This window comes from Chrysemys picta, chromosome 2, assembly GCF_011386835.1.
Source record: "Chrysemys picta bellii isolate R12L10 chromosome 2, ASM1138683v2, whole genome shotgun sequence".
In the NCBI taxonomy this organism is placed as follows: domain Eukaryota; kingdom Metazoa; phylum Chordata; order Testudines; family Emydidae; genus Chrysemys; species Chrysemys picta.
In genome coordinates this window covers 69,135,451-69,162,917 of record NC_088792.1, presented here as the reverse complement: position 1 = coordinate 69,162,917, position 27,467 = coordinate 69,135,451, and the positions used below count along the sequence as shown (strand labels likewise).

At 41.5% G+C, this 27,467-nt stretch overlaps 1 protein-coding gene across 11 annotated transcripts in view; it reads right to left on the bottom strand.

Annotated features, from left to right (window-relative positions):
- Positions 1 to 27,467, bottom strand: part of PLCL2 (phospholipase C like 2) — a 204,310-nt gene that overhangs the window by 141,523 nt on the left and 35,320 nt on the right. The window contains exon 1 of one of the 11 annotated variants that reach the window (XM_065583429.1): positions 18,350 to 18,480. The exons of the other annotated variants lie outside the window; for them this stretch is intronic. The gene's annotated coding sequence lies outside the window, so the exon portion shown is untranslated. Of the gene's footprint in view, positions 1 to 18,349; positions 18,481 to 27,467 lie in introns of those variants that run through there. 11 annotated transcript variants of the gene reach the window in all.

Genomic DNA, 27,467 nt, shown 5'->3' with positions numbered 1-27,467 from the left:
AGGACTGTGGAGCGATGGAACTTCCTCTTCCCCTGCAAGGGCCACTCCCAGGGCCGGGTCAATCCCACCTCCAGGAACTTCCCCCAGCTGTAGAAAGTTCTGTGGCTGTGCTGCCTTCAGAGCCCAGTGTTCCACCCTGACTTCTGTGCTGCTTTTAACGGTGGGCTCTCAGCCAGCAGCTGCGGAGCTTCTTGCAGCTGGGGGAGTTTCCTGGAGGCGAATCTCACCCAGCCCTGCAAGCAGCCCCTGCCACGGAAAAGGAAGTCCTGTCCCTCACCAGCCCACGTCCTTCTCTTTAATCTCCTGGCTTCAGGGCCTACTGCCGTAGCCTATCTCCCAGATGCAGCTCCTTCTGAGCAGAGCCACTTGCTAGCTTTTATAAGCCCCTACAATAGCCGGATTTCACGATCCATGACACGTTTTTCATGGCCGTGAATTTGGTAGGGCCCTGCTTATAACTTACTATCCATCTCAACTTGTGTTTATCTTAGACACTCTGGTTATCTTTCCCAGGCCTGAAGAAAAACTGTGTGAAACTCGAAACTTGCACCTTCCACCAACAGAAGTTGGTCAAATAAAAGATATTACCTCGCCTCTTTATCTCTCATATATCTTGAGACCAACACAGCTACAACAATACTGCAACCATCTGCCAAGAAGGAAATCATAGCCTGTTGTGCGACCCTGAGAATCCAATATTTACTTCTGGCCCACTGTTATGAACATTCCCTGCCTTTGCTAGCAACAGAGCATGGTGGGAGGGGAGAAACAATCATTTGGAATTTAGCTTACATGCAGTGGTTCAACACCACCACTTTAATCAGGAAATGTTTGGAGAGGAGTAATGTTGTACAGGTATGGCATGAACTTCACTGCTGTTTTGGAATTATTGTTCAGTGGAGTATTCAAGACCCATGCCTTTAACTTCATTCTTATTTAAAAAGGTGAGGAAAGGAGTTTTTCCACCCCTTTTCTTGCCAAATAATTTGGTATACTGCTAAGCATTTGAAAGGGTGCAAGGGATAGGGTGGAGGGATAGTTCAGTGGTTTGAGCATTGGCCTGCTAAACCTGGGGTTTGTGAGTTCAATCCTTGAGGGGGCCACTTAGGGATCTGGAGCAAAACTGGTCCTGCTAGTGAAGGCAGGGGGCTAGACTCAATGACCTTTCAGGATCCCTTCCAGTTCTATGAGACAGGCATATCTCCATATATTTTTTTAAGTTGCTGGTCTGTTTTTCCAGCCCAGGAATAACACTCACTGCCATGCCCAAGTCTCTTTCAGGGCACAGTTTTATTCTTCAACATAAAACTTAAGCAAAACATCACCAAAACCAAAAACAAATCAACACTGTAATCTACAACTCCCAGAGGCTTTCCCCTCTTGTCGCTCACTGCTGAAAGGAGAGCATGTTCTTCTCTTTAATCTCCTGGCTTCAGGGCCTACTACAGTAGCCTATCTCCCAGATGGAGCTCCTTCTAAGCAGAGCCACTTGCTAGCTTTTATAATCTCTTTGTCCCTTCCCACCTGTGTCTGATAATCAGAGTTACCTGCCTCAAGCCTCTGGCCCTGTTACACATGTATACAAACACACACACAAGCCCAGTGCACAGTACACCTGACCCAGATCTTCAAAAGGTATTTAGCCACTTAACTCTCATTGAGCTCAATGGGAGGTAGGCACCTAAATACCTTTAAGAATCCAGATCCTACTGCATAGGCCAGAGAATATTCTGCAAGACATCTGACAACACAATTAAAACAGTGGTCTCTTAATACATATTGCGTGTTAGCCCTCCAGGGATTAATTTATTAAATGAGACAATATAGCAGTTAGAGACACCTGAAATTTTCTTAGGAAGGACTCAAGAGAGCACAAGAACAAAGTATCCCACTGCGTAGGAAAGATAGGAAGTATGGCAAGAGACAACCCAGCCTTAACCAGGAGATCTTTAATGATCTGAAACTCAAAAAAGAGTCCTACAAAAAGTGGAAACTAGGTCAAATTACAAGGATTAATATAAACAAATAACACAAGTATGTTGGGACAAAATTAGAAAGCTCAAGGCACAAAATTAGATTAAACTAACCAGGGCCGGCTTTAGCAGGTGCGGAGCCCCACGCCGGGACGCGAATTGTCTCACGCCCCCTCCCACTGAATCTCCCCCTCCCTGTCCCATTGAATCCCTCCCCAAATCCCCGCCCTGGCCCCACCCCCAGTGCCACCCCCTCACTGCCCCATTGGATCCCTCCCCAAATCTCCGCCCTGGCTCCAAGTCTTCCCCAAGCACGCCACATTCCTCCTCCTCCTCCCCCCTCCCTCCCAGGCTTGCACTGATCAGCTGTTTGGAGGGACGGGAAGAGAAGCAGTAGCGGCTTTTTTTTTCCCCTGCTCCGCCGGCAGCCCCGGATGTTGCGGGGCCTTCTTAGGCACGGGGCCCCATTCCGGGGAATCGGCTGACTCGACTTAAAGCCGGCCCTGAAACTAACTAGAGATGTAAAGGGTATCAAAAAAACATTCTACAAATACATTAGAAGCAAGAGGAAGACCAAGGACAGGATAGGCCTGTTACTCAATGATGGGGAAGGGAGGAGGACAATAACAGAAAACGTGGAAATGACAGAAGTGTTGAATGACTTTTTGTTTGAGTTTTCATTTAAAAGGTTAGTAGCGATCGGACATTTAACATAGTGAATGCTAATGAAAATGAGGTAGGATCAGCGGCTAAAATAGGGAAAGAACAAGTTAAAAATTACTTAAACAAGTTAGATGTCTTCAAGTCACTAGGGCCTGATGAAATAAATCCTAGAATACTCAAGGAGCTGACTGAGGAGGTATCTCACTATTAACAATTATCTTCAAAAAGTCACGGAAGACGGGAGAGATTCCAGAGTACTAGAAAAGGGTAAATATATGGGCAATCTATAAAAAGAAAAATAAGGATAACCCAGGGAATTACAGACCAGTCATTTTAATTTCACTACCCAGAAAGATAATGGAGCAAATAATTAAGCAATCAGTTTGCAAACACCTAGAAGATAACAAGGTGATAAGTTAACAGCATGCATTTGTCAAGAACAAATTGTGTCAAACCAACTTAATAACTTTCTTTGACAGGGTAACAAGCCTTGTGAATGGGGGGAAGCGGTAGATGTGATATAGCTTGATTTTAGTAAGGCTTTGATACTTTCTCACATGATCTTCTTGTAAACAAACTAGGGAAATATAACCTAGGTGGAATTACCATAAAGTGGGTGCATAACGCGTTGGAAAACTGTTCCCAGAGAGTAATTTATCAGTGGTTCACAGTCAAGCTGGAAGGGCATATCGAGTGGGGTCCTGTAGGGATCAGTTCTGGGTCTGGTTCTGTTCAATATCTTCATCAATGATTTAGATAAAAGGCATAGAGAGTACACTTATAGAGTTTGCAGACAATACGAAGCTGGGAGGGGTTACAAGTGCTTTGGAGGATAGGATTAAAATTCAAAATGATCTGGACAAACTGGAGAAATAATCTGAAGTGTAGGATAAAATTTAATAAGAACAAATACAAAGTACTCCACTTAGGAAGGAGCAATCAGTTGCATATGTACAAAATGGGAAATGACTTCCTAGGAAGGAGTACTGCAGAAATGGATCTGGAGGTCATAGGAGGTCACAAGCTAAATATAAGTCAACCATGTGACACTTGCCAAAAAAGCGAACAACATTCTGGAACGTATTAGCAGAAGTGTTGCAGGCAAGATGCGAGAAGTAATTTTTCCGCTCTACTCCGCACTGTTTAGGCCTCAACTGGAGTATTGTGTCCAGTTCTGGACGCCACATTTCAGAAAAGATGTGTACAAATTGGAGAAAGGCCAGAGAAGAGCAACAACAATGATTAAAGGTCTAGAAAACATGACCTATGAGGGAAGATTGAAAAAATTGGGTTTGTTTAGTCTGGAGAAGAGAAGACTAGAAGGGACATGATAACAGTTTTCAAGTACATAAAAGGTTGCTATAAGGAGGAGGGAAATAAATTATTCTCATTAACGTGTGAGGACAGGACCAGAAGCAATGGGCTTCCAATTTTATGTCATGAAACAATATATAGAGTCATTAAACTAACAGAACAATAACATGGTCATTTTAACATATTGGTTTAATTGTTTATCCACATTTCTATGGTAACAGCACCACTTGACTGGATCACATCACACTTCATCTTAAAGTAGACATACACCTCTACCCCGATTGAACGCGACCCGATATAACACGAATTCGGATATAATGCGGTAAAGCAGCGGGGAGCTCCGGGCCCTTTAAAGCGCCACCCGAGCCCCACTGCTTTACCATGTTATATCCGAATTCGTGTGGAACCCCGAGCCCTTTAAATCACTGCCCGAGCCAGGCTGGGGGAGCTCCAGGCCTTTTAAATCCTTGCCTGAGCCCCACTGCCAGAGCTCCACTGCCAGAACTCCGGCGGTGATTTAAAGGGTCCTGGGCTCCCCACAGCAGCTGGAGCACCGGGCCCTTTAAATCCCCGCCGGGGCTCCGGCAGCCAGGCTTGGGTGGTGATTTAAAGGGCCAGAGGCTCCGGCCACTGCGCAGAGCTCTGGGCCCTTTAAATCCCCGCCCGAACCTCGCTGCCGGAGATCCACAGGAGCTGGAGCACCAGGCCCTTTAAATCACCACTGGGGAAGCCGGTCCAGTCCGGCATGGTGAACTGGCCCGAACCCAATATAATGCGGTCTCACCTATAAGGCGGTGAGATTTTTTGGCCCCTGAGGACCGCGCTATATCGGGGTAGAGGTGTAATAAACTTTCAAATGATGTGAGATGGGCACATGTGTAAAGAGGATACATTTAGTCAACAAAATTTGTGGTGTCTTCTGCTCACCTACAAGGGTATGTAGCAAAACACTACATTACTTGTCTAAATTATATCAGAAATGAGAAGACAAGATTACCAGTCTCTTTTCTTGAAGAAATTTCCTATGGCATTTTATTAGTGGCTACAGTACATATTCAGTGGGCAGTTTCAAGCACTTCCCATAACATAGTATGGGCACAGAGTACTTGCAAAAAGCACTTTCCCCTTTTAAATTTATGCACAAATTATGTGCATTTGGTCCTATTTCAAATCCTTCTCTTCACCAAAAAGCTTTAATTTAAAATCTGACATACTAAATTACACTAATTCTAGATCGTGGCCACATGCAGCCACTAGGGGCTTTTCATGCAGCCACAGCCTCCTGGGCAGTGATAAGGGGGCAAAGCATAAACATAAACATACAAATACCACATTTCACAGAAACAGACTTACTAGTTAGCAAGTTACAAAAAAAAAAAAAAAAAAAAAAAAAAAAACAACCACCACCAACAAAAAAACAACATTTGTTTTATTAGGGCTGTCAAGAGATTAAAAAACATTAATCGCACTGTTAAACAATAATAGAATACCATTTATTTAAATATTTTTGGATGTTTTCTACATTTTCAAATACACTGATTTCAATTACAAAACAGAATACAAAGTGTACAGTGCTCCCTCTATATTTATTACAAGTATTTGTACTGTAAAAAAAATAGTATTTTTCAATTCACCTAATACAAGTACTGTAGTGCAATCTCTTTATCTTACAAATGTAGAATTATGTACAAAAAAACCTGCATTCATAAATAAAATATAAATCTTCAGAGCCTACACGTCCACTCAGTCCTACTTCTTGTTCGGCCAATTGCTCAGACAAACAATGTTTACATTTGCAGAAGATAATTTGAGTGAGTGGTGTTGCAATTTTGTGTGCCAAGTCACAATGCCACTCACTCAAATTTGGCCAAACCTGAGTGGCACTGGAACTCGACCCCATGATCCAGAGCCAGGTCACAATACCTGGAGAGGGAGCCAAGCCTAGCCAGCCCCACTGGACAGGAGCTGTAGGAGCACCCCGCTGCAGGGTGAGTGCAAAGCAGTCCCGCTCTGCAACTCCCCCACTGGGCCTCCCATCCCCTGGGGACAGCATCCAACCCAACCCCACCTGGTGGCAGGACCAGACCTGTTTTAGCCACTTAAAATGGTGGGAGATATGCAATCTGGCCTATTCGTTAGCACTTTGCTGCGAAGGCCACAGACCCTAATAAAATTAATAAATCAATATATTCAGCTTGTGCCTTGAATTTAGCCAGAATAGCCTAGGCCTGCAGAATATATGGAGTTGGTTTTGGTTATAGACTGTGGTGCTGGATTCAGTACTACAACACCTGAATGGAAAACACAAAATTGTTCCTCGGCTGATAGAGCATCTAAGTCAAAAATTTTCCTTGAAGACCTGATAGCTGCAAAAGAACACTATATTTAAGGATATGAGAATTTTACTTTAATGGCTCAAAAGGATCACTTTAAATTATTGTAGCCTAGTTCAAGTTTCACAGCAGAGTTTCTGCAGATCTCGTGGCTACAGTGAAGGACTGGGAGTTGAGATCTTGGCTGAATAACTGGTTCTGCCACAGACTTGCTGCGTGACCTTGGACAACATAATTTCTCTGAGTGAAATATTATCCTTGCAGAGAGGACATACACCCAAACCTATATCATATTCAGACATACATTGAAAGATTAGATGGAACGTACATGCTGCACATGTTTTGTGCATACCCTTTACGTAGGAATGAATTTCACCCTCTGTGCCTCAGTATCCCCATTTGGAAAATGAGAATAAATAGCTAAAGGGGTGTATTTTATTGCAGGTAGTCAAAAGTTATGTTCAGTAATATTTGTAATGCATTTTGAAATCTTGAGGTGGCAAATGTTATAAAATTGCAAAATACCATTTTTACACCAAGCATTTCTCACTTTCAAGAGTTTAGATAGCATATGTAAACGGTAAGGGTCCCGGTGTTTTAATAACCATATGTCATGTCTCCTGTTCAACATATTTATTGGTTATACTATTGCATGTATGACCTCTGAGGAAAGATTGCCAAAAATAGGTTTGTTTAATCTGGAGAAGTGAAGACTATGGGTGGGGGGGGACATGATAACAGTTTTCAAGTACATAAAAGGTGTTACAAGGAAGAGGGCGAAAAAGTGTTCTTGTCCTATCCTCAGAAGTTAATAAGAAGCAATGAGTTTAAATTACGGTTGTCGATTAATCGCAGTTAACTCACGCAATTACCTCAAAAAAATTAATTGTGATTAAAAAAATTTAATGGTGGTTGAAGCATGAAGGGACATATGAATCTTCAGTGCTTCTGGCACACAAATATATTGCAATGCTGGCTACAACAGTGCCATGTGAACACCTGTTCTCACTTTCAGGTGACATTGTAAACAAAAAGAAGGCAGCATTATCTCCTGCAAATATAAACAAACTTGTTTGTCTGAACGATTGGCTGAAAAAGAAGTAGGACTGAGTGGACCTGTAGACTGTAAAGTTTTACATTTTATTTTTGAATGCAGTTTTTTTGTATATAATTCTATATCTATAGTTCAACTTTCATTGTAAAGAGATTACACTACCGTACTTGTAATGGGGGGGGAATTGAAAAATACTATTTCTTTTGATTTTTACAATGCAAATATTTGTAATAAAAAAATCAATAAAAAGGGAGCACTGTATACTTTGTATTCTGTGTTGTAATTGAAATCAATATAATTGGAAATATAGAAAACATCCAAAAATATTTAAATAAATGGTATTCTATTATTTAATAGCACGATTATACACAATTACTTTTTTTAATCTTGTGATTAATCATGATTAATTTTTTTAATTGCTTGACAGCCCTAGTTTAAATTGCAACAAGGGAGGTTTAGGTTGGACGTTATGAAAAACTTACTGTCAGGATAGTTAAGCACTGGAACAAATTGCTTAGGAAGGTTGTAGAATCTTGTCACTGAAGGTTCTTAAGAACAGGACAGTGTCTAAAACTCAAACATGGCAGACTCTGCTAGAGAACCATATGAATGAACTGTCTGTATTCATTATCCAAACTGAGTGTAGTGCAAAGCATAAACAATATAAATGGTGAAAAATAGAATTGTAGAATTTTTAAGATGTTCCTTTTTTATTTTTTTTAATTGGTGTCTCAATAAGGGTATTAAAGTACTATAAACTCTTTGCATCTCACATGGTATCATGAAGACAAAGGATACCCTTATCATTCACACACAAGATTAGGAGTCAGGAGATCTATGTTCTCTCTCTGGCTCTAAATATGCAGTAAAGTAGTCCTATCTGGTGGCATCAATGTCCTCTAAAGGTCTATGCTGTTACTTACATGGACCTTCCCAACATTTCCTAAACTCTGAGTAGGTATACCACTAATGCAATCAATTTGCATTCTAGGGTAAACACTTTCAGACATTAGACTCACATGTCGGAAAAATGTGTTTCTTGCCTATAGAGCAACATGCACTTTTTGCACAAATATTGAGTAAAAAGGATATTACCTTATTAGTTAGAAAAAGATTGCTCTATTGGGAGTCATCTATTTCATTACCACATAGGCTCTCCCAAGCTTACCTGTCAACTTTGAAAAAATGATGGGATATAAGAAATCTGTACATTGACGGTGGCTGATTTGGAGCTTCTCTGTAATAATTTATGAATACTATATGTTGTCCTGGTTATGACTATAGTAGAAACTCATAGATACAAACATCAGAGTTCCAGACTTATCGATTAGCCAGATGCTCTCTAGAACTGGAAGTAATCAGACAGCAGTGGAGACACACCAAAAAAGCAAATACTTTACTGCCTCGAGGCTTTAGCCCAGGGCTCAGGGCTTCAGCTGGAGAGGGTGGGTGTTAGAGCTGCAGGGGGTCAGGGCTCCCAGTTGGGGGGACGGGGTTCAGGGCTTCTGACCCTTGGGAGCGCTGGGCTCTGGACTTTAGACCCGGTGGGAGCACTGGTGCTTGGGGCTTTAACCCTGCGGCTTTGTTCCCTGCTTCAGCACTGCGGGGGGTGCTCGGGCTTGAGGCTTCAGCTCCATGGCTCTATTCCCAGCTTCAGCCCCACAGGGGGCACTGGGGCTCAGTGATTTAGCTACGAGGGGCGCGCTGAAACCAGTGCTCTCCCACCCATAGCTTAGGGTTACCATATTTCCTCCTTAAAAAAAGAGGACACTCCACAGGGCCCTGGCCCTGCCCCTGGCCCCGCCCCAACTCCACCCCTTCCCCGCCCCAACTTCACCCCTTCCCCAAAGTCCCTGCCCCAACTCCGCCCCCTTCCCTGAGCGCCCCGCATTCCCCCGCCTCCCTCCCAGCTGCAAAACAGCTGCCTGAGCGCTACCGGCTTCACGACCCATCCAACCCCAGAACTCCCGACCCATCCAACCCTCCCCCTACTCCCTGTCTCTTGACTGCCCCCTCCAGATCCTCCCTGCCCCTTCTCCAACCCCCTGACCCCTTACCATGCTGCTCAGAACAGCGTGTTGGGCTCCACGCACAGCCCGACACGCTGCCGCACTCCCCCACGGAGCGCATAGCCCGGTTCCCGCCCTTGCAGAGTGCTGCAGAGCGGCACGCTGGGCAGGGGGAGGAGCTCCAGACTGCCGGAGACCCGTTGCGAACAGCCAGCCAACTGCGAATGCAGGGGGGGTGGGGGAGAAGGAAGGTAGAGAGAGGAGGGGAGGGATCTCAGCTGCAGGGGAGAGGAGGGGGAAGCGGAGGAGGGGCTCTCTCTGGCTGCCGGCGCCCAGTGCAAGTGGCATCATCCGGCCGGCTGCCCTGTCAGCCGCGCACTCTGCATGGGGGGGAAATCCGGACATTTACAAATTCTCCCCAGACGCTATTTTTAACTGAGAAAAGCCAGACATGTCCGGGGGAATCCAGACGAATGGAATCCTTGTATGGAATCCTACCATAGCTAAAGCCCTGAGCCCAGGTGCTCCCCCGCCCCCGCTGAAACCAGGAACAGAGCCATAGGTAGCCCCAAGCCTCCGTCATAAGCGCCGACTCCATGGGTGCTCTGGGACTGGAGCACCCATGGAAAAAAACAACAGCAGGTGTTCAGTACCCACCAGCAGGTGTTCAGTTGGCCCTGCTGATTAGCTCCTCCCCCTTTCTCCGCAGGGCTGAAACTGGGAGCGGAGCCGAAGGGCTGAAGCCCCGAGCACTACCCAAATATCTAAAGCCCTGATACTCAGGAGGTTAAGAAGCCCTGACCCCCCCCCCCCCCACACACACACACACACACACTGCCCGGAGCTCTGCTCCCCCCAACAGTGGCTGAAGTCCCTAATGTCTTGTTCAGAGTTACGGACATTTCAGAGTTACGGACAACCTCCATTCCAGAGGTGTCCGTAACTCTGAGGTTCTACTGTATATCAGATTAACTTAACAAAGAGTGTCTGGAAAAGAAGGTCAGAAGGAAATAAATGAACTCAAGATAAGCCACCTCTCAGCAAACACTTGAGAGTGTTTAAAGGGACAATTCCAGGCTTATTAGCTTTGATGATTTTTGCCTCCTGTCTAGCCAACATAAACACAGAAGAATAAAAGAACTACAGCAGTGTTTAAAAGAGTACCTCCCTCAGAAATGGTAATAGCTCCAGAAAACCAGACTCAGATACAAGCATCCTGCTGGGAGTGTATAAAGAAGTCAGGCCTGCCTCTGTTACCATTGGGGATGATAAACTGTAGATAAGATACCTGTATACTGTTTTAAAATAATTTTTCTCTAATGCTTTGTTCCTCTTGTTAAAATAAATGATACTTTGGATTTGCCGTACCCTGACAAGAACTATTATTGTTTTATCCATATTATATTACTGATGAAGGTAGACACACAGTAGAACCTCAGAGTTATGAACACCAGAGTTGTGAACTGACTGGTTGACCACACACCTCATTTGGAACCGGAAGTACGCAATCAGGCAGCAGCAGATACACACAAAAAAGCAAATGCTGTACAGTACTGTGTTAAACGTAAACTACTAACAAAAAATAAAAGGGAAGTTAAAAAAAGATTAGACAAAGTAAAGAAAATTGTTTCTGTGCTAGTTTCATTTAAATTGGGATGGTTAAAAGCAGCATTTTTCTTCTACATAGTAAAGTTTCAAAGTCAATGTTCAGTTGCAAACTTTTGAAAGAACCACCATAACATTTTGTTCAGAGTTATGAACAACCTCCATTCCCAAAGTGTTTGTAACTCTAAGGTTCTACTGTAGTATAAACTTTTGTGGACTTCTCTTATGTTGATGAAACTAAGTAACTTTATTCCAGAATACAAATGTCTGGCAGAACAGGAATATTGGTACTATTTTTGTTACTGATACTACATGCATAATTAGCTGTAGTTCTGAAAGAACTTCCCTTACTAAAGGGCCAAATTCTGCCACCATGCCAAATGCATCTCCACTGAATTCAAGAGTTGCATGGGTGCAAGCCAGGACAGAATTTGGCTCTCAAATATCAAAAACAATCTCAAACTGAAATCAAATTTCTTTTGATTCTATTTATCCCAGGTTGTGATGCTGAAGAAAAGACTACCCCATAGCTAAGTGTATCAACCCACTTGAAATCATTCTGAGATGTTCAAGGAAAGGGTATATGGGTACTCAAGTCTCAAAGCTAGTTACAGTAGTACAAGTATCTTTGTGAATCTCCTCAGTACTTTTGTTTGTCTAAAAGAAGTGTTTTACCCACCTCTCCCAGCACACCTCTGAGAAATCAGCCAATTAATGGTGGTTGAGGGGCCGATGGAATAGGTGATATTTATTATTTTATTATGCACATTTTTTTAATTGTTAATGCATATTAAAATGTGATCCTCTCTCCTCACCCTTTGTATGTTGTATTCTTAGACTAAGCTTTTCAGGACAAGAGCTGTGACTATGTATGTTTGTAAAGTGCCCAGCACAATGAGACTTGATAGCAGTCCTCTAGGAACTGCTGTAATACATAGTTTTATAAAAGATTTGGTGGAAAGTATGAAGGTTAGCTAATCCTAGTCTTTTTCTGCAGCAACTATTGAGACAGGTAGATACACTTCTGCTGGAATTTCTGTTGTTCTCCCAGAGAAATAAATGGTCAAACTGATTTCACTCTTTGTCTAGGGCAGCAGTTCTCAAACTGGGTCGGGACCCTGTTTTAACGGGATCGCCAGGGCTGGCTTAGATTTGCTGGGGCCTAGGGCTGAAACCTGAGCCCCACCTCCCAGGGCTGAAGTCCGACGGCTTCAGCCCTGGGTGACAGGGCTCAGGTTTGAGTCCCCCCTCCTGAAGTAATGTAGTAAGGTGGGGCTCAGGCTTTCGCCCCTCCACCAGGGTGGCGGGCTCAGGCTTCAGTCCCCCTTCTTGTGGTCATGTAGTAATTTTTGTTATCAGAAGGGGGTCGTGGTGCAAAGGAATTTGAAAACCCCTGGTCTAGGGGACATGTTTTGTATAACTATTCAAGATTCTTACAGATCCTCCCATCATTATAGCAGATATACCAGAAGCTCTGGCATGTATGTGTGTAAACACTACAAAAGACAGAATACAGGCCTGATTCTTCTTTGTTAATCTGGTATAAATCTAATGTAATTCCACTAAATTTGATAAAGTTACTTTGGATTGGCACTCCAGTATAACAAAGCCCTGTAGCCCTAAAAATTACTCTCTGCAATGGGTTCTGTTTCTGGGAAGTGTTTAGAAAGTGCTAAAGTGGTGCTGTCCTCTACAGTATTATGTTTTTCCTCAACTATGAAAACTGCTTTAGGGCAACAGTGCGAGCTTTATCAGATAACCCCGTCTTACAAATTCTACCACATCTTGATATGACTGATGAACACATACCCAGTAATAATGATCCTGAAGAAGGAATGTTAAATCATACAGTATTTCCAGAACATAATCCTGCTTGATTTCATAGAGTTTAAGGCCAGAAGGAACAATCAGATCATCTGGTCTGACCACCTCTACATCACAGGTCACTAACACCCACACATTAAACCCAGAAATTCTGTATTCAGTTTCCACCTAAAATTGTTCCTATTACACCTTCTACACTAGTTTGCTTTGAGTGTATCAAAAGGATTGAAAATGCTGGAAATCTCTTTTCATTGACATAGAAAGTGAGCACATTAGTGAATGTCAGAAAGTGTTTTGCTGCCTCTACTACTATTTAGCAGCTTGCCAAAAAGCTTACCACCCAAGTATTTTGTGCAAACTAGAGTGCTTTGCCTCAAACTACTTGCCAACGCCTCAACCACAAGTTGCTTCTAACTACCACATATAAGGCCACTGACCTAACCATAAACCTTAATTTATATACTGCTGCATTACAAAGAAAGGATACAAAAAATCGGTCTCAACATGAATATTAAATTCTTATTCTTTGGAGAAATTTGTTTGTCCACATAAAAATACCTCTGGAAAAACATCTGAGCTAAAATAGTTTTAGTGCAGCTGTTAATGTCTCATACTTTTGCCAGTTGCAGATTTAACACTGAACAGCATATGATGAGTTCTATCTGGATTTTCTTTGCACATTCCTCCACCTCCATCCCCTTCCATCAAGAGCCCACATACATAACTGGATATGGTTTAGGCTATAAAGCATCCATAAAATAAATACTCAATGTATAAGAGAGACAATGGAGGGCAATCAATTTCAATGCATCAAGGCTAAGGAAGTATGCTAGATAGTTTATGAATCTACAATGTCTTAGAAGAGAAACCTTAAAAAAAACCCAAACTAACCAAAAATTAACCTATGGGTTTAAAACAAGATTCTGTAACTTCACAGATACACAGAGCTGTAATTCTGCTGCATATAACCAGGAAAGTCACCAAGAGCTAAATTTACAAGTTCACAGAGAAACCTGGGTGGAGATGCTCAGTCACTCCATCAAATTTCTTGCCTGCAGCTCAGGGTAGCAGCCCAGGTTACCACAGATGGATGGCATTAGTTCTTGGATCTGATTGAAGAAAATGTGCTTCTGGTCTACTCAATGTCAGGATAAATTTTGCCTCTGGAAACAGAAAAGTGGATTTCTTCCTTCCCAGAAGGCTACAAAAGCCAAGAGATGGGAGGGTTGCCAAAGAACCTTATATCTTCTGCAGGGTATCATAGATCTTCTCACTAAATTGGGCTCTCAAACATAAAGGACTTTGACTATGGTCAGAACTTCTTTTGAAACACTGGAGCTCTTTAACCAGGAAGGTTGATGCACACTAACTGTGACCATTGCCTTGGCAATAGTACCAGAAGCATCATATGCTTCCTCCAAAGCATGTTTCGCCACCATCTGACCCTCAGACTCAATTGATTTAACTTCCTTTTTCACTGAAACTCAGACCTTATTTTAAAAAGACAGCAGCTTCTCCAATATGAGGAAGTCAGATTTAACAAGTATATTTTTGATAGCTGATGATTTTTACCCTGCAGTATGTCTGAGGAATTATTGCTTATCCACCATTACTACTAGAGACTCTAGAGTGAGGCAAGAGTCAAAAGTATTCAAAAATCTGTCTGAGGGACTTGATATAAAGGCTAATCCACCCTGAAATAGGTGGAATTAAAACAGGGATTAGCAGAAGTGTCTTACCAGCTCCAGAATACCTTCATTTATAGGAATAGCATATATTCTGTTTGCCTACGGTGAAGATAAGAATAAATCAACATCAGTGGGCTCTCTCTGGACTACAGTAAGCTAAATATCTAGAAAGCCCAACAAGGTACAGTGATTTAAATAATTTGGGTTGTTTTTCCAATAACTGATTTCAATCAGGTTTTATAAAACCACTGCATAATGTAAAAGTCTGTGCTATCACAATTTTAAATTAGAATTTATAATCAACTATATTATAAATATTTTTAATATTGACTTATTTCAGTGCCACTACTGATAGGGTCTCTCATCTGAATTTTGCAAAACTACTATAGGTAAAAAAAATATTGAAAACTAAAGCCCTGACTTGTCTTGCAGTTCAATTAATTCCAGCTTAAACTACTTCTACATATTCAATTGTCATAACCAAGGTAATAGGAAGTCTATGGCAGAGCCAGGTATTGCACCCATCACTCTTGAGTCATAACCACAAGATCATCTTTCCTCTTCTTGTAGACAGAGCACATTCAATTAATTTAGAATCATGGGGTTTGATGGGATCGCAAGGGTCATCTCGTCTACCCCCCCTCCCCCGCCAAGATGCAGAATTTAGAGGTGAACAAGAGAAGGAAGATGGCATAGTAGTTGGTCAGGTAGGTGGATTCAAGCTTTTTTAGTTGAGGATGTTTCTATTGTGAGGGGAAGGAACTAGAGAAAAATTATACATAAAAAGAAAGGTCAGGGTTAGACAGTGTCACAGGAGGAGATGGGGTTCATTGAGACAGGGGAGTGATTAGAGAATGAAAAACCACAGCACTGGCAACCTGGAAGGACGAGACAGAGTGTTGGGGGGTTGGGCAGAATAAGGAAGGTCATGTTGATCTTATTTTCTGTTTGAAAAAAGTCTGCAAGATTATGTGAAGGGAGGCAAAACAAAGCAGGTGTAGGGAAAGGGCGTTAGGAGAGAGTCAAAGGTGGCAAATAAGCAGCTGAGATGTAGATATTTGATTCAATGAGGATGGAGAAGTAGTGCTGTTTGATTAGGAAGATGACAGAATTGAAGGAGACGTGGACAAATTTATACGGGAGGAAGTCCTCCTCCAGATGCACTCAGCAACATGAGAGCATAAGCATAGGAAGTGGAAATTGTGGCAACCAAGGGCTTAGGGTTATTGGGGCATATTTAGTAGTAGGAGTGATGAAGTTGAGGTGGAAGAGAGCATGACTGAGTGGAAAGGGAGGGAGCCGGAGACAAATGATGGCCACTGATGTATGGGAGATAATAGGATCTCTGGAGGAAAGGGCCTGAGGAAGGAGACAGATGGATGAAGTTCAAGGCAAGGAGCTGGTGAATAGACAGAGTGAACTCTGATAGAAAGATCAGAGAGGAAACTGTAGTTAATGAAAACGAGGTTCAATTAGTGTCTGTTTTTCTGAGTGGAAAAGCTGATCCAGATTGAAGATCAAACAATGAGGCAAAGGAAAGAAGTACTAAGGGCAGTTTTGTACTTTGGTTTGAAAGAGTCCCTAACATTATAGTCTAGGAAGGAGAGTCCTCTGATTTAGCCATAGGACCAGGATTTAGGAGAGTTACATTCCATTCTCAATTCTACCAGACTTCGTATGCAACCCTAGACAAGTCATACTTGTGCCTTATCTTTGCCTGTGACATTCAGCACAGCTTGAAGGACGCAAAGGACATTTGTACATCCATAAGCATGAGACATGTAGTGCTGGTGCAATTTAAAGCACATATTCCAGCAGAGGATAGCCCCAAAGAACTAATAAACCATAAGAATGAACTCACTGCCAGGGACAGGGGTCCTGGAGTCTTCCAGTAGCTGGCTAAGCCAGCTTTAGAGACACTTTACACTGGTGAAGTCCTAATACAACCAAGGAATGAGAACTTTATTTCTGTGTATTATCTCACAGAATTGAGGTGAGACAAATTTATTAAAATTAGAGAGGTGCTCAGATGCTATGGTAATGGAGACTATGTAAGCACTTTTATCGTATCTCTCTCTCTAAAGTAAATACTCAATTATTGGTAGTCTGGAACATGTTGAACATTACTTTGAATGCCTGCCATCTTAGAAGAATGGTTTTGTAATTGGAGAATCTTTATTTTTTTTTAAACCTTTACAAGGTCCATTTATCTGATTACAAAGAACTGACAATAGCTGGGTACACACTGAACAGGAGTGGGTCAGCTGCATCCTGCTATGCTCTGCAACAGGATACAATCAGGAAAACCTTTAGGTCTTGTATTTAAAAAAAAGAGCCTACATAAATCTTAATATGTTCATTGTTCCTGTGTCACTCTGACCTCTTGCTCTTGTGAAGAACTTCAAAGGATTACTTACTTTTTCTACTCAAGCATACAAGTGTTTTTACTGTTAATCCAATTTTTTTTAATCATACTTAATTTGATGGGTAATGTTTATCTAAAATTTTAAGAGAATTTACAATAAAATAAAAAAGGAAGTTGCCCACTATTCTTTCTTGATATCAACTGACTTAAAATTATTCAGAGTGAATGGTTTCAAAAGATCATTTTTGTGTTTGCTCACTGACCTTGTAGTCCATAATGCAGCACGATTTTCTTTGAAAACAGAGGCCTGATACTTATGTTTACAAGCTTTTTACTTCTTCTACCTCAGTTTTAGACAAAAACTGGACCATAAGATTGTCCACAAAATATAAAAGCTTCTCTTGTATACAGACAAATAGAAGAAACAATTCAACAGGGATGTACCTACAGAGGTAGTGTGAACAAAGTAATGCTGTAGTGACACTAAAGAAATACTTTCATAAATAAAACCTTTGTAAACATTGATCCTACTATATTTATGTTACAGTCTTTGACAATTACACATGCAATTTCTCTCTCTCATATATATATAACACTAAGCTACAACAGTTGCTGATTTTTATTGTATTAGAAAGTGCTATATTGATACCATTTTACTGACAGCTTTTTTCTTTTAACTGTGAACAAAAAAAAAAAAAGAAAAAAGAAAAAAAAAACCAACAACAAAACTCTGCTTGTTCTGATGGCTCTTTACCATTTTACAAATCACTCCCTCACAATTAGTTTATAAAATACATTTCTATGCCACATATATTTTCTTATTTTTAATGTTAAAACATATTAATGTACTTTCTATTTTACATTTTGAAAGACCAGAACACACAGCAATAGGTACAGCCAAAAGATTAAGTCATGCAAAAAACTGGTAGAAATATTACTAAATTTCCTGAAAGTACTTTATTTCTACCTTTTAGAAAGATACATCGTTTGAGAACCACAGAAATGATCTTGACATATTCTCCTTAAAAGTTTGCTATAATTTCATACATAAAACTTGTTAGTGAAGGAATGGAAGAAGATAGCAAGAAAAATAAAGAGACAAGGGGAAAAAAACCCAGAAATTTTATAATTAAAAATACTCGTTCCTGCAGTAACATACATATCTCCGTGTTAAATCAGAGCAATAAAACTACACTGAAATGTTTAATATTTTTCACTGGTAGAAGCCCCACTATTCTGTAGTTCTATCCAGGACAATTTCATATTCAGCCCATTACTCCTGTTTGGAGAAGACAAATGTAGAAAGCCTTTTACAGCTGTAAATACAGAAAGACAACTATTTGGCTCTTTAGTGAGTGTCTACCAAAACCTTCTTTATTATCAATGTTTGCAATGTAATCCCTTCTCTCCAACTGGTGCCTGGTCTGATTGAAACCTAAAATGTGTTAGTTGCAGTTTTGTTTTCTACATGTAGTTAGAAAGAAAACTGGTATAAAAGACAGTACATAAATTCTATACAACCTTGCCTCTTCTTGCTTGTGGTATTAACTGCTTGTTCTAACCTCTTCTCCTTAAATGTGTGGGTGTCTTTGGCAGCTGCAAGCTCAGATGCCAAGCTCCGGGATGTATTTTTCCATCAGTAACCGTGTCCGTGGCTGCCTTCCCAGCTGGTCATTTCTCAAGCCTTCTGACCGGCTTGCTTGTTACCCTGTTCAAATATTGCATGCAAAGCCAGTACATTCCACCTTGCACATTGGTTTAATTTCTTTTGTGGTCAAAAGGCTTTCTTCCTAATGCCTGCATTTGTTTGCTGCAGAAAACCACAACACGGCCCTAGAGAAGCCAAATACACAATCTACTTGCATACTGACTTTTCTGGTCAATGAGAAATAAAATTGGGACTGCCTCTGCTTTGTCAAATAGAGAAATACTTTTCTTTCCCAATCCCTTAATCACTGGTGAAATGTCAGAGTGTACAGTCTATGTTCACAAAGTGCCTCAGCTGACATCATGAAGGTTACAATATCATGATGGTAGCATTAAATGTTTGCCAGTTTAGCTCTTGTATATCTTCAATTGAATTTAAAACTGTTCAACAATCAAATTGAACCTATTTGTGTCAACATAACTAGTCATAGGAAAACTGGTTCAAGGTGGCCTGAAATTTTCTACTAACCTACAGTATTTTAAATAAAAATACACTTAACACCCAGAGCAGTTGTCCTCAATTTCATAAATAAGATTTGTTTCTTCCCAGCTGATTAGCTCATAGGTGTAAAGCAGAAGTTTCATAAGTCAACCTCTCATACTAAAGGAATTTTAAAGAAAGAATTAAGACTTTTCAAGAGCACACAACTTTGGCTTAGCTCTGCTTCCGCTGAAAGAGTTTTATCATTGACTTCAATGGGAGGAAAATTAGGTCAGTACTGAGCACTTTCAAAAATTCCACCTCAAATGTTTATATGAAAGGGAGACAAAATGAAGTACAACTGTTAAAAAGCTAGGACCCAATCTTGAGGGGCAGAAAGGGAAGGAGGCATGGAATTTACGCATGTGCTTAAATGACATAAATGAGACTACTCACCAGCTACCTGGAGACCCTAGTCATGCCTCCATAGTTAATGTTACATTGACGTTTGCATTTCAAGTACTTTCTTATGTATGAAGAATTCAGTGTATCCTCTCCAAAATTAGAGAGCTTCTTCTTTAAAGTCAAAATGAATTTTCGGAGAGTTGACAAATAAATTTGTTAATTTGTTTATGAATAAAATACATTTTAAAAGTATCGGGGATAGCCAAGTCTTGCGTCTGATGAAGTGGGCATTCACCCACGAAAGCTTATGCTCCAATACTTCTGTTAATCTTAAAGGTGCCACAGGACTCTCTGTTGCTTTTTAAAATGAGTCCTCCAAAAAAAGCAGCACCTTGTAGCAGATTTTTTTGTCCTAAATGACAGGTAATATCTGTATAGACAGAAACTGGCAGAGAGATCGCCCAGACAGGTACCTTGCCAAGAGGTTCACTACATAGCTTATCCACTTTTCGTGTTGTTAGCCACAGATGTATTCTGGTTACAGTACTGGAAGCCATACACCATATGTAAAGTGGACAGTCTAGGGAAAATTTTCTGTGAGATGAACAAATGTCAGTGTTTTCTTTGGAAGAAAGGGAATTCAGTAAGGAGTCTGTTCTTGCCAGGACTGCTCTAAACATATTAATGATAATACAGAGGCTCCAAGCAATGCCAAGGATTATAATTCCTTCCAAGTGAGGATTCAATTCTTCTGTTTCTGGGTTCTCTGGGAAAGAGAATCTTTCCTTCTGAGCCATCAGGTTCAGGGGTTGAAAGGTTACCCCTTGTTATTGGCAATGAGCTGGCCCTAAATTAAGCTTTTTGTTTATCACTGCTTGTCTAACTTGGTCTTCCAAGCCAAAAAGGAGTGGGATGAATAGGAACAGTTTGCATCTTATTTTGTCTTCACCAGTACTAATGTTTCAGAATTGATGGAGCCTAAATCTTCTTCAGAAGAGGTGAGAAAAGTTTTTTTTCTGTGAGTTTAGCTTTTGGAAAAGTGGTGGTTGGAGAAAAGTGTCTTTAATTTGTCTTCTACTTAGGCTGAGGGTTTGCTAGTTATGAATCATTCAGGAAGGTCTCTACAATACTTTCAAATTCAGACTGATCTCTTTAGTCCCACATCGTTACCCTGTTGCGGAGAGTCACTGAGAACAATCTTTTAATTTAATTTTAAGATCACTTGTTTTTCTTTTTTTCCAATGGGCACAAAAGCATAGCTTGAGTGGTTTCCCACAGACAGCAAGTCCATGTACCCAAAATTCAATCTTAATGAGTCCCAATAACTGATTTAGTCCCGCAAGAAATTTCTCCCTGACGTAACAGAGGTCAGCTTGAACTCCTTGATGAAGGATATCAAGAAAGAGGAGAAGAGATGGGGGTCACAGCATACAGCCATTTTAAGAACTCAGGAGAAACCATCCCTTCTAGCTGTGGATGGAGACCCCTGAAAGTGAAGAAAGAGGTGAATGGTGGTGGGGGGAAAGAACAGCACTTACATTATTCTGAAGAGGCTCCTTTTGGGCAAAGGCAACAGCAAGGACCAGAATTTCTTGAATTGAGGAGACCCAAGGTGTTGCAGAAGCAGCAGAATGCTTACATGGCAGCAGAACACAGGAGAACAGCTGAAGAGAGAAGTGCTATTCTGACCAGAAATAGCTTTGATGTGTACTATTGCAGTTTCTCCACCATTCTAGCAAGAGCAGGGTTTTGAAGTTCTTACATCTGCTCTAGCTGCTTTTCACTGCTCTACTGGCATAAAGCAGCTCTTAAACTAGTTTAAGCAGCTCCCCAACAATTCATCTTGTACTGTTGCTCTATGCTACCCCTCTTCTGGTTCTCAGAATAGGGAACATGGCCAGAATAGTTATGAAAGGTAACTAACATTGTAAAGTTCCTTTCCGAGAAAGTATTGAGCATCATAAGTATATTGCATTTACAAGTCTATACCAGATATTTTAAATACAAAAAATAATTCTATATTCCGTTCCATGTTACGCCAAACACATGTAGTGATTGTGCCAAAGCTATCAATCAGCAGCAGGTGCTATGAAATCCACAGTTTTGGGTTAGAAATAGAGTTTTAAATAGGAGTTTTATTTTATCTGCAATTTGTCTTCTCATAGAATGTACTTCCACCAATTTAGAAAGTCTATTCAATTAGTCTTGCCCAATGTACTACTGGAAGAAGCATATGCTGCTATTTTCTTGTGCCAAACTTTCCTTCTATAAATAACCTGATGCCAGTAACGACCGGAGAAAGTTCCAAAGCTGGAATCATGCAGCAATCTACAGTAAGAATATATTGAGGGCAGAAAGGAGAAATACACACTCCAAAAATAAAAAAGGGGGGGGAGAATAAAACCCCATTAATATTTTGGATTTTTTTTTATCCGAATTTTTCAAAATTTCAATCAGAGTTTTTGATTGTTAAATTGATTTTCTTTTTTAAAAATAAACTTGTTTTAAATTCAGATTTCACTTTATACAAAATATATTAAAGTCTAAATTGATAATCATAGAATCATAGAATATCAGGGTTAGAAGGGACCTCAGGAGGTCATCTAGTCCAACCCCCTGCTCAAAACAGGACCAATCCCCAGACAGATTTTTGGCCTAGATCCCTAAATGGCCCCCTCAAGGATTGAACTCACAACCCTGGGTTTAGCAGGCCAATGCTCAAACCACTGAGCTATAAAAAATAAATATGCTGAATCCACTGAGCCTCAATCAAAAACTTTGAGTTAAAAGCTACTTTTCTATATAAAGAAAGAATCGGGGAAAAGCATCTAACTTTTGAGGTCAAGTTTTATAAATACGTCACAATACATCATATACTGTATTAAGAGCTTGATCCTGTGGGGAACCCACGGCTGTACTATAGGGTAAGTCATCGCAGGAGTTGGGACTCCGCCTCTGATTCCAGAAGACATCATCATATGTCTCATCATGATCATCCACTGCGCCCACCTGGATGATCTCATACTCCTGTTTTATAAGAACATAAGAATGGCCGTATTGGGTCAGACCAAAGGTCCATCCAGCCCAGTATCCTGTCTGCTGACAGTGGCCAATACCAGGTGCCCCAGAGGGAGTGAACCTAACAGGTAATAATCAAGTGATCTCTCTCCTGCCATCCATCACCACCCTCTGACAAACAGAGGGTAGGGACACCATTCCTTACCCATCCTGGCTAATAGCCATTAATAAACTTAACCTCCATGAATTTATCCAGTTCTCTTTTAAACCCTGTTATAGTCCTAGCCTTCGCAACCTCCTCAGGCAAGGAGTTTCACAAGTTGACTGTGCACTGTGTGAAGTACTACTTCCTTTTATTTGTTTTAAACCTGCTGCCCATTAATTTCATTTGGTGGCCCCTAGTTCTTATATTATGGGAACAAGTAAATAACTTTTCCTTATTCACTTTCTTCACATCATTCATGATTTTATATACCTTATCATATCCCCCCTTAGTCTCCTGTTTTCCAAGCTAAAAAGTCCTAGCCTCTTTAATCTCTCCTCATATGGGATCTGTTCCAAACCCCTAATCATTTTAGTTGCCCTTCTCTGAACCTTTTCTAATGCCAGTATATCTTTTTTGAGATGAGGAGACCACATCTGTACACAGTATTCAAGATGTGAGCATACCATGGATTTATATAAGGGCAGTAAGATATTCTCCGTCTTATTCTCTATCCCCGTTTTAATGATTCCTAACATCCTGTTTGCTTTTTTGACTGCCACTGCACACTGCATGGACGTCTTCAGAGAACTATCTATGATGACTCCAAGATCTTTTTCCTGATTAGTTGTAGCTAAATTAGCCCCCATCATATTGTATGTATAGTTGGGGTTATTTTTTCCAATGTGCATTACTTTACATTTATCCACATTAAATTTCATTTGCCATTTTGTTGCCCAATCACTTAGCTTTGTGAAATCTTTTTGAAGTTCTTCACAATCTGCTTTGGTCTTAACTATCTTGAGCAGTTTAGTATCATCTGCAAACTTTGCCACCTCACTTTTTACCCCTTTCTCCAGATCATTTATGAATAAATTGAATAGGATTGGTCCTAGGGCTGACCCTTGGGGAACACCACTAGTTACCCCTCTCCATTCTGAAAATTTACCATTTACTCCTACCCTTTTTTCCCTGTCTTTTAACCAGTTCTCAGTCCATGAAAGGATCTTCCCTCTTATCCCATGACAGCTTAATTTACGTAAGAGCCTTTGGTGAGGGACCTTGTCAAAGGCTTTCTGGAAATCTAAGTACACTATGTCCACTGGATCCCCCTTGTCCACATGTTTGTTGACCCCTTCAAAGAACTCTAATAGATTAGTAAGACATGATTTCCCTTTACAGAAACCATGTTGACTTTTGCCCAACAATGTATGTTCTTCTATATATCTGACAATTTTATTCTTTACGATTGTTTCAACTAATTTGCCCGGTACTGATGTTAGACTTACCAGTCTGTAATTGCCGGGATCACCTCTAAGCTCTTTTTAAATATTGGCGTTACATTAGCTATCTTCCAGTCATTGGGTACAGAAGCCAATTTAAAGGACAGGTTACAAACCATAGTTAGTAGTTCCGCAATTTCACATTTGAGTTCTTTCAGAACTCTTGGGTGAATGCCATCTGATCCCGGTGACTTGTTACTGTTAAGTTTATCAATTAATTCCAAAACCTCCTCTAGTGACACCTGAATCTGTGACAATTCCTCAGATTTGTCACTTACAAAAGGCGGCTCAGGTTTGGGAATCTCCCTAACATCCTCAGCCGTGAAGACTGAAGCAAAGAATTCATTTAGTTTCTCCTCAATGACTTTATCGTCTTTAAGTGCTCCTTTTGTATCTCTATCGTCCAGGGGGCCCATTGGTTGTTTAGCAGGCTTCCTGCTTCTGATGTACTTAAACATTTTGTTATTACCTTTTGAGTTTTTGGCTAGGTGTTCTTCAAACTCCTTTTTGGCTTTTCTTATTACATTTTTACACTTAATTTGGCAGTGTTTATGCTCCTTTCTATTTACCTCACTAGGATCTGACTTCCAATTTTTAAAAGATGCCTTTTTATCTCCCGCTGCTTCTTTTACATAGTTGTTAAGCCACGGTGGCTCTTTTTTAGTTCTTTTACTGTGTTTTTTAATTTGAGGTATACATTTAAGTTGGGCCTCTATTATGGTGTCTTTGAAAAGCGTCCATGCAGCTTGCAGGGATTTCACTCTAGTCACTGTATCTTTTAATGTCTGTTTAACTAACCCCCTCATTTTTGCATAGTTCCCCTTTCTGAAGTTAAGTGCCACAGTGTTGGGCTGCTGAAGCGTTCTTCCCACCACAGGAAGATTAAAAGTTATTATATTATGGTCACTATTTCCTAGTGGTCCTGTTATAGTTAACCCTTGGACCAGATCCTGCGCTCCACTCAGGACTAAATAGAGAATTGCCTCTCCCCTTGTGTGTTTCTGTACCAGCTGCTCCAAGAAGCAGTCATTTAAAGTATCAAGAAATTTTGTCTCTGCATTTCGTCCTGAGGTGACATGTTCCCAATCAATATGGGGATAATTGAAATCCCCCATTATTATTGAGTTCTTTGTATCTCTGATCTCCCTTAGCATTTCATCATCACTATCACTGTCTGGGTCAGGTAGTCGATAATAGATCCCTAATGTTATATTCTTATTAGAGTATGAAATTACTATCCATAGAGATTCTATGGAACATGTGGATTCACTTAAGATTTTTACTTCATTTGATTCTACGTTTTCTTTCACATATAGTGTCACTCCCCTCCTCCCCTTCCCCAAACGACCTGTTCTGTCCGTCCGATATATTTTGTACCCCGGAATGATTGTGTCCCATTGATTGTCCTCATTCCACCAGGTTTCTGTGATGCCTATTATATCAATATCCTCTAACACGAGGCACTCTAATTCACCCATCTTATTATTTAGACTTCTAGCATTTGTGTACAAGCACTTTAAAAACTTGTCATTGTTTATTTGTCTGCCCTTTTCTGATGTGTCAGATTCTTTTTTATGTGACTGTTTCTTGTCTGATCTGGCCCCTACTTTATCCTCTTCCATCATCTCCTCCTGACTAAAACCTAGAGAATCTCTATCAATAGACTCTCCTCTAAAAGAAGTCTTTGTCTGATCCACATGCTCTTCTACAGCAGTCGGCTTTCCCAACTCTTAGTTTAAAAACTGCTCTGCAACCTTTTTAATATTAAGTGCCAGCAGTCTGGTTCCACTTTGGTTTAGGTGCAGCCCATCCCTCGTGTATAGGCTCCCCCTATCCCAAAAGTTTCCCCTGGTCCTAATAAATCTAAACCCCTCCTCTCTACACCATCATCTCATCCACGCATTGAGACTCTGAAGCTCTGCCTGTCTACCTGACCCTGTGTGTGGAACTGGAAGCATTTCTGAGAATGCCACCATAGATGTCCTGGATTTCAGTCTCTTCCCTAACAGCCTTAATTTGGCCTCCAGGATGTCTCTCCTACCCTTCCCTATGTCGTTGGTACCTACATGTACCACGACCACCGGCTCCTCCCCAGCACTACACGCAAGTCTATCTAGATGCCTCGAGAGATCTGCAACCTTCGCACCAGGCAGGCAAGTCACCATACTGTTCTCCCGGTCATCACAAACCCAGCTATCTATGTTTCTAATGATCAAATCTCCCATTACGAACACCTGCCTTTTGCTAGTGACTGGAGTTCCCTCCCCCGGAGAGGTAACCTCAGTGCGACAGGATACCCCAACACCATCTGGAAGGAGGGTCCCAACTATGGGAAGGTTTCCCTCTGCTCCCGTTGACTGCTCTACTTTCCTGGGCCTTTCATCCTCCTCAACAGCGCAGGGGCTGTCTGACTGGAGGTGGAACAAATCTACAGTGTCCCAGAAAGCCTCATCAACATACCTCTCTGCCTTCCTTAGCTCCTCCAGTTCCACCATCCTGGCCTCCAAAGCCTGAACGCGGTCTCTGAGGGCCAGGAGCTCCTTGCACCGAATGCACACATATGCCACCCGCCCACAGGGCAGGTAATCATACATGCTGCATTCAGCGCAATAAACTGGATAGCCCCCACTCTGCTGCTGGGCTTCTGCCTGCATTCTCTCATACAGCTACCTAGGTTAATGAAAGGGTTTTGTTTAAATCAAAAAAATTGAATATAGTTTCGTTTACAGGTTTAAAAGCACGGCAAGTGAACCTTGCCCCCTTCCCACTCCCCTTCCAAATTCCCCTGCAAAACTCCCTGTTAGCAGCCCTGTTCACAAAGCTCCCTGGTCACTTGCTCACTGCTTTATAAAGCTCTAGCCTTCTTGATAGCCCTGCCCACTAAGGCTCAGCCAATTAACAGAGGCTTCTAGCTTTCAAACCTTACTTTGAAGCTCACAGCTTCCAACTGCCAGCCACAGCACATGGTCCTACAAACAAACAAACACACACACACAGACAAACACAAGCTCAGCACACAGCAAGTAACCCCCAAACACAAACACACACTACAGACAGACACACACTCCAAGGGCCCCGTATTTGCTCCTCCTTCACCTGGAGAACTCCCTTGCAAAACTCCCTATTGGTAGCCCTGTAGCTTCTCTCTACCCAAGATCTGACTGGCTCAGTTCTCCAGGTATGATTTTTTTTTGACTCCACCCACCATGGAAACTTTGTGCATGTCTAGACTGCAAAAATTCCCATGGGTGTTTGTAGACCTGGGCTCAGACTCAGACTCCAGCTTGTAGGGCTCGCACTATGGTACTAAATATAGCTGCGTAGACATATCCACTCAAACTGTAACTCAAGTTCTGAAACCAGGCGAGGGGGTGCGTCTCAGATCCCAAGATCCAGCCTGAGGGGTAATGTCTACACCAATGGTTCTCAACCAGGGGTCCGCGGCCCCCTGGAGGTCTGCGAGCCCTTTCAAGGGGGTCACGGACCCCACAGCTGAAACCCAGTGCCCAAGTGCTGAAGCCGGCAGAGGCTTGGCGCTGAAGGCAGCACCCCCCTCCCCATCCCACACCAGCCAGGAGCAGCACAGGGCTGAAGCCGGCGGCC